This window comes from Atractosteus spatula, chromosome 20 (assembly GCF_055471065.1).
Source record: "Atractosteus spatula isolate fAtrSpa1 chromosome 20, fAtrSpa1.hap1, whole genome shotgun sequence".
NCBI lineage: Eukaryota > Metazoa > Chordata > Actinopteri > Semionotiformes > Lepisosteidae > Atractosteus > Atractosteus spatula.
In genome coordinates this window covers 6,451,741-6,459,540 of record NC_142725.1, presented here as the reverse complement: position 1 = coordinate 6,459,540, position 7,800 = coordinate 6,451,741, and the positions used below count along the sequence as shown (strand labels likewise).

The 7,800-nt window shown below is 38.5% G+C and overlaps 1 long non-coding RNA gene across 1 annotated transcript; it reads left to right on the top strand.

Annotated features, from left to right (window-relative positions):
* The first annotated feature begins 2,181 nt into the window (after positions 1–2,181).
* On the top strand, positions 2,182–6,990 carry LOC148817434 (uncharacterized). Its single transcript, XR_016094591.1, has 3 exons — positions 2,182–2,307; positions 4,837–4,888; positions 5,869–6,990. It is a non-coding gene; the product is annotated as an uncharacterized LOC148817434 (long non-coding RNA).
* The last annotated feature ends 810 nt before the right edge of the window (positions 6,991–7,800 follow it).

Sequence of the window (7,800 nt, the reverse complement as noted above, 5' to 3'; positions counted from 1 at the left end):
ACTAATGTTTTTAAAGTAGGAGGGCACAGTGCACACGAGCTAGCTAGCATTCTGAAAAAGATTCTTCACGAAACTGACCATCCCTACCAGCAGGTTGGAGTCAAGGTTGAATGCAAGAAGTCCAAGTTAGACATACGTTTTGTTAATGCTTTAGTTGCAACATTGCAAAAAACCGAGATATCTGGTAGAAAGATTAAAGCCCATGGTAAAAAACCCCATGTCACAATACATCTTGTGAGAAATGGTGATATGAAAAGTGATGTAATGCATAAATTAAACACTATGCAAACCAAACATGACCAAAACATTGTAGCAGACTACAACACTACAGCCAACAAATGGCACTTTGAGGACTATCAAAATGACATATTGAAAGAAATAGAAGATACATTGGTAAGAAAAGCCATTTCTGAGGCAGAAGAGATCTCTTTAAATGTCAACAGCCACGGTTATTTTCGTGACAAGCTAGGGCTCATTCTGTCAGAAAATCCACAGAATCTGGCAAAGAAAATTGATGAATTATTAACTGGAGGTTCACAAGAAATACACACTAAATTGATAGGAAAAAGAGTGAAAATTTTATTCTATGTATGCTATGCTGGGACCAAACAAGGACAGGAATATGTTGAAAAATTCTTAAAGGAAATCAACAGTAAAAATGCAATTATTGATGAAGTCATAGCTTTCAATGGGTGGGTATCACAAGAAAAAGGAAACCATTTAGTTTCTGTGCCTTATGTGATGGAATACAGTGGTCAGAATTATATTGATAAGAAATTCAACACTGGCTCTGATCCCGGAATATGGATGATCGAGCATGGACAACTTAAATATGAATACTTTCCATATGGCAGATTTACTATTAGGACAACATGGGAGAACGGCAAACCTTTTACATTTCCAATAGCTACAGCAGAAGAACATTACTTCAGATTTAAAAATACTTAAAAGTAAAAATGCTTTTAATTGACTGCCAGTTTTAAAGGGTAGTGGTTAGTCAAATTCAACAACACTATGTCAACGACAGAAGAGACTATGGACATATCTTCTGAGATGAAAGCCAAGTTCTTTATAAAGTGTAGGGTTCTGTCTTATCACACTAGACAATGAATAATTTACAATTCAATCTCCAGTATGAAATAAATGGTATGCACCTTTCCCAGTGCAAAATATGGGAAATGTTAAAAAAAGCCCTTCAATAATTCAATGTTAATTATTTGTCAGGTGGTAAAAGTAAAGACATTTTAAATATAAAAAGTTATGTTCCAAAGAAAGAAAATTGCTGAGAAATACAATTGCCTTTATGTCTGTTGTGACAATGTCATTTTCTTTTCTGTTTCTTTCAAGTTCACCCCAAACTTTTATGTAACTTTTGTTTTTGTAATGGCAATTAAAAAGGGCTAAAATATTTTGTCTCCTGAAACACTGTTGTTAAAATAGTTATACTGTATAATGTTTGGAAAATGAACACAATGCCTTCAGAAAATTCCCACTGCAGATTTCTGGAGTGAATAAAGCAGGGGTTAAATGACTGTTGTTCCTCTCTGCCTGCAGTGACAGACTGCATATATCTGCCTGCTGCTCATGACGGCAATCAGGAATTACAGTCAGCTGAATCTCCCACTTCCAGCAGAACCACAGCCATAGAAGCGTCTCACAGAAACAGTGTTAAACTGAAGGCTGAGACTGACAGTCCTGGCTAGGAGACATTCACTCACCTCAGTCTTCTCATTGTGAAAACCATCCACCTAGTCCTGAAAATATACCTTCCAGCTCTGAATTCATTCAGCTCAGGATTGACTGTCTGAGAAGGATATTTCCGTCTCAGTCTCCCAGCAGTACTCAACTATTCATTCAGTCAAAGCAGCCTGTGTTAAGGCAGCTTGTCCCAGGGAAAGGAAACGGAAACAAACCTGCCTCACTCCCAGGTCTGCAGAGGCAGGAAAGGAAGGAAGGAAATTCCCCTGCTTGCTCTGTAGCTCCTCCGTTTCTCTTTCTAAGGCTCTCAACCCTAACGCAGGCAGCTGTCACGCAAGGACTGACTGCAGAGGATGGAGAGCCAATGCGGTGCCCTTGGTAGCGTTGGCGCTAGGCGTAGTCGGAATAAACAGGATGGGGTCCGAGTCCAGGAAGGCGTTGTAGAGGCGTAGGCACTGAATCGGCAGGCGAAGGCGTAGTCGAGGAAACTGGCTGGGGTCGGGGTCTGGTGAGGCGTAGAAGAGGCGTCGGTGTGGAATCGGCAGGCGGAGGCGTAAACGAAGAGACTGGCTGGGGTCAGGATCCGAGAGTGCGAAAAACAGGCGTACTGTAGGTACCAAATCGAGCAGCGAAAGCGGTAGTCGGAAAAGCAGAGTCGAGGTCCAGGAGAGAAGTCGCCGAAAGGCACAAGCATAGCTCGTAGGGTAGCTCCAGGAGGGAATCTCAATCGTGAGCAATGACCAGGGCCCAGGTGAGGGTTTAAGTAGAGGACTGATTGTGCTCGTGGGAATGCGGGAGCGCTTGCCTGCGTGAGGGTGATTCGTGACAGCAGCATGGTGGACAGAAACCTTCATGGTTGGAATCGCACGATTTTTATACCTTTAAGTTTTATTTAAATTTAAAGAGTATTTATTTAAATATATACTAATGATTGTTTTATTTTACACAATTTCTATGGACCTTTCCAGGAAATGCTAGAGATTCTCCACCACACTTCACACATAACTTCATTACATAGTACCTGTCTATGCAGATCCGTGATGTTTGGAATCCAGACTCAGCCCTCACTCACCCTTGTTGCACACAAGATGTATACAATGTTGGAAGAGCAGGCATTGAAGCAAACTGGATAATTTCCATACTGTAACCCTTCAGCTGAAAGGGTTTCAACAATAGCTGTGAAAAGGCAGATAAATCTTTGACTTTTATGACTGTAAAATTCAGCTTCTTATATCCAGTGCATTCAATGTTAAAACAAAGGGAACTGGTTGGAAAACTCTGCAATGTGAACATTCTTTTAAACTGAAAATCATATCATAAAATAAACTTCAAGAATGTAATAAATTAGAGACACTGTCACGACTGCCAGCCAGCAGAGATCGACCTACAAAAGAGCCAACCAGTTCCAGCAGCGCACTTATCATAACAAGCGCTGCCGCACGTGTTAAACCATCACCACCCGCTGTACCGTTCTGCACGCAGCTGTATTTAAACCCTCTAAACTGATTGCTCGCTTTTGCTTCCACTCCTAGAGAGCTCCTGTCTTGCTTTTTTTTTTAAGATAGACTGCTCTTGTTAAATCTCATTCGGCTTTTTGAACTACCTTTGCTCTTGACTACGGACTCGCCTGTCGTTTTGGATTGGACACCTGTGTTTCTGCTTCTACATTTTCCTTCGTCTGTACAGGATCCTCACACTTCATCACTTAGATTCATTACAGACACATTCTTTACTTCTCCCATGTCTTGCTCCTTCATGTGTTCATGTGAGCATTTCTAACCTCTTTTCAAATTGTTAAATATAAATAAGTAACAGGAGTGAGAAAATGTACAAATAAATAGATAATGATTGCTTACACTTATATAGCGCTTTTCTGGACACTCCACTCAAAGCGCTTTGCAGATAATGGGGATCCCCTCCACCACCACCAGTGTGCAGCCCCACCTGGATGATGCAACGGCAGCCATAGTGTGCCAGAACGCTCCCCAGACACCAGCTAGCGGTAGGGAGGAGAACAGAGTGATGAAGCTAGTTCAGAGATTATTAGGAGGCCATGACTGGTAAAGGCCAGGGGCAAACTTGACCAGGATGCTGGGGTCACACCCCTATTCTTTTTGAGAAATGCCCTGAGATTTTTAATGACCAAAGAGGACCTCAGTTTTGTCTCATCCATGGGACGGCATCTTTTTACAGTATTGTGTCCCTGTCACTATACTGGGGCATTAGGACCCACACAGACTGCGGGGTGAGTGCCCCCTGCTGGCCCCACTAACGCTTCTTCCAGCAACAGCCTTAGTTTTTCCCAAGAGGTCTCCCATCCAGGTCCTGACCAGGCTCACACCTGGTTAGCTTCAGTGGGCTGCCAGTTGTGAGCTGCAGAGTGATATGGCTGCTGGCCATATCTAGATCATTGATGTTCACTACATACAGTAGTAGAATGTTTTTAATTATCTTAGAAAAACATGTTTCAGAATAATTTTAAGAAACAGTGGTAATTAAGGCCAAATAAGTCAATATTTATATTTATTATTTTTTTTTATGAAGACATTCAGAGCTTAACTATAATACCCTGTGAAGATCACTAATTGAATGTGTACAAGTTCTATAGATGTATAACATTTCATGCCCAGAACTCACTGAAGAAACAAACTATGATCATGACTCAGTTAGTGTGTGAAGAGCATGTGTTATTCAGAACAATATCTGATTTAGTGATTGTGACAGTGACAGACAAAGGAGTTGTTGAAAGTTTAATATATGTAAGTTGATTCAGTTTTGATAAGAGTTGACATATAAAAGATAGTGACATGCAAGCTCTTCAGTCACCCAGCTCTTCCTGACTAAAGTAAGAATAAGGTAAGTTAAACAACGTTTTACACTTTCAATTTGTGCTGAGCTTTCCAGTATAGGTTTTTAATGAATAATTTAAAGGTTTTCATAAAAAGCTTTTATTTTTAAACTCTGGAGGTGCACAAAACATTTGTTTAGCATTCTATACAAGAGACGTGATTACTTTGATTTTTAAAAATGAATTTTAAGCAATATAAAGAGGTTATCTGTCTTGTTGAATTTGTTGAAGTTCAGCAATAAAACTACCACAGTGAAAACCTCATCATTTCCTTTCATATCCTTTTTCAGGAACATCTTCGTCCTGACAACGCAAGATATCTGTCCAGTTTGCTGCAGCCAGGTAATTTATATTTTAACCATATTAATTATAACAGATTTATAGATGAATGTACTGTATGTCTGAAGCATAAATGCTTCAGGTTCTGGAGGAAACGAGTCTCCCTTCTAACCAGTTACAAGTGATCACATCACTGTAAATACGATTGCTGCTCAGAGCTGTCTCATAACAAGGCCTACGAAGAAAGGAGGTCATTCAGTGCGTGTAGTTTGTTTGGTAGTTAGTAGCTAACTGAACCAAAGATCTCATCCAGCTGTTTCTCAAAAGAAACAATACTGCCTTTTTTTAAATGTATTGTGACACAGCAGGGAAAATCCACTTTTCATCATGATACTGCTGTGCACCACCAGAGGATTACATTCTATAACTTTATCCCTTTTTGCCTAAAACATTATTTAAAAGCATATAAATCATAAGAAATCATCACTATGTTGATGCATGATCAATTAAAACAAAATCCAGAGAAAATTAAATTGTTGTATCATTAAATTAGTTTTTGAATATTCAGAAATTAATGAGGGATAACCTGAGCAGGAAGATGTAGGTGAGGCAATTCATGATTAATTGAAAATCTTCAAATTTCTTCTGAGCAGACAGCAGCATTTAAAGATGAAGAATAATTGAATTACATTTTTTCATTTATCATTTTATTTTTTGGTCCAGTTTTAAACATATCTAACCATCAATAGACTCATTAACTTACAAGCTTCAAGATCGCTGTGAAACATATTAGGAAAACAGAATTCTCCAGACTACTGCAGCTCTGAACTAGTTTATTTCAATCCACACTGAAGTAATCAGACCTAGAAGTACCAGGCACAGATTCAGTAAATACAAATGGGTCTGATCTTTGCTGTTATATTGATTTACTTACTCTACAAAGAAAATGCAAACATTGCAATGCAGTCATATACTGAGGAAACAGTATTTATCATTAATACTAGTTGACAGATTGGATGATAATTTCAGTTTTTGTTTTCCAGTTTCTCTATATTGTTTTTGGTGCGAGGGAAAATGAAGACTGTGGCAGTTGTGGGTTTCCTCGCCTTCTCAGCACTTCTTCACTGCTCTCTCCAAAGATCCTGCGACAGAAATGTAGAAAATCAAAACACCTATGAAAACTTCCTAAACATCCACCTTCTTTTGCCACAGGATGTACCACAAAATAATGAAGACTGGGAAAATCTAATGCAAAAGAAAGGACTTTGCAATAGAAATTTGCACACATTTATTGTTACTAGCACAACTGGTGTTGAAAATATTTGTAGACATCAAGGCAAGTACGAGAGAAACACAAGAAATCTGTGTAGAAGTACGAATAAAGTAACTGTCCATGACCTGAATAAAAAAGATCAGACAAAATGCAGGTATAATGTCACAGAGAAAAAGCGATATGTAGCTCTTGGCTGTGACTGGAAAGGCACGAACTGTTTCCCTGTACATTACCAGGCTAGTTATGAGAATGGACCAGGTAATAATGATGAACAATGTAATAACACAAAGTAGAATATTTTCTTTACAGAAATTAATTAAAAAAATGAAACCTATGAAAGATTATATTTGATTTTTGATCATTTTAAGCTTGTTAAATGTTCTCCCCATAATCCTGTAGTTTTCAGAGAAGCTGCCTAGGTTAAACGTGTCTCTAAATTGTTCCTGTGTGTGTGTCCTGCAATGGGTGTGGTGATAAATCATCTGGGATGTACAGTAGTCCTGCCTTGTGCCCTGTGCTTCTGCAATAGGCTCCCAATTGCTACAGCCCTTACCATAAATATGCAGCTTTTGATAGATGACCATGGTTGAGAATGTTAGCAATTCATTGGGAATCCTTAAAGGCATTTCCTGTATATTTGATGGCAACTAAATGTTATAAGATATTATTAGAATAATCCAGCATTTGGAAGTGCTAAAAGCAACTCAACACACAAAGACAAAGTGTAAAAGATCAAACGTGAGAATTTAGGTCCTTATGTCTGAAGTGCAATATTAACCGTACAAAACATTGAGAAAAGAATATCTGATCATTTTTTGTGTCGCTGTGTTTGAAATTATGCTTAAAAAGACCACATTTGAAAAATATCAATAATAAAATCTGCTCACATGCCTGTTTAATTTGTTTTCATGTACTTTGTTAAAATCTGCCTGCACTCAGTACTGCCATCTCATTAAACTACAGCCTTTATTCCTCTACTACCTCTGTCTGGTACCAGTTTCCCATGTTTAATTGCACACACGAGAACATATGACGGACATTATTATGAGTTAAATACAAGGACCTTGACCAGCTATATTCTGAAGGATAATGTAATCAGCTTCAACAGCAAATCAGTACAGTTTGATCCATACTACCTCAACACGTTCTAGAGAAAGGCTTTGATTATTTTTAAGCATAAATATTTGTATTGTGTGCAGGACTTGTAGTATCCTCTATTTATAACTGAAGAGACAGAAGACATCACTCAGGTGAAGAAGGTGATAGAATTATTTTTAAGCACCACAGTTATGTGCTTCTGATTAGGAAGATTTATAGCTACAGTACCTGCACTTGGCAAACAATGCAAACTTATTTTTTTCTGTTTAGCAGAATTAATGTAATACATTTACTTCAGATGCAGTTTGTATTGTGTGACATTTTTCTACTATATTTCTGTTCTTAAATGTGGGGGAGAGGTGGTGTACTTGGGGCTAGTTCCTACTGTAACTATTGACAGATCTAAATCCACTTCTATTTTCAAGATAATGCCTTGGTTATAGGCAGCTTTAACTGAGTCTCTTATATGTGGATTCAAAATATCACTCTCTTCCAGGGGTCCACCAGAATACTTGTTAATTTCTCAATGTTGCACAAATTTGTGAGTCTGAACAACTGGGTTTCAAGTTTTGTGCATAAGTAGTGATTTGGGGAAAGGCTGTGG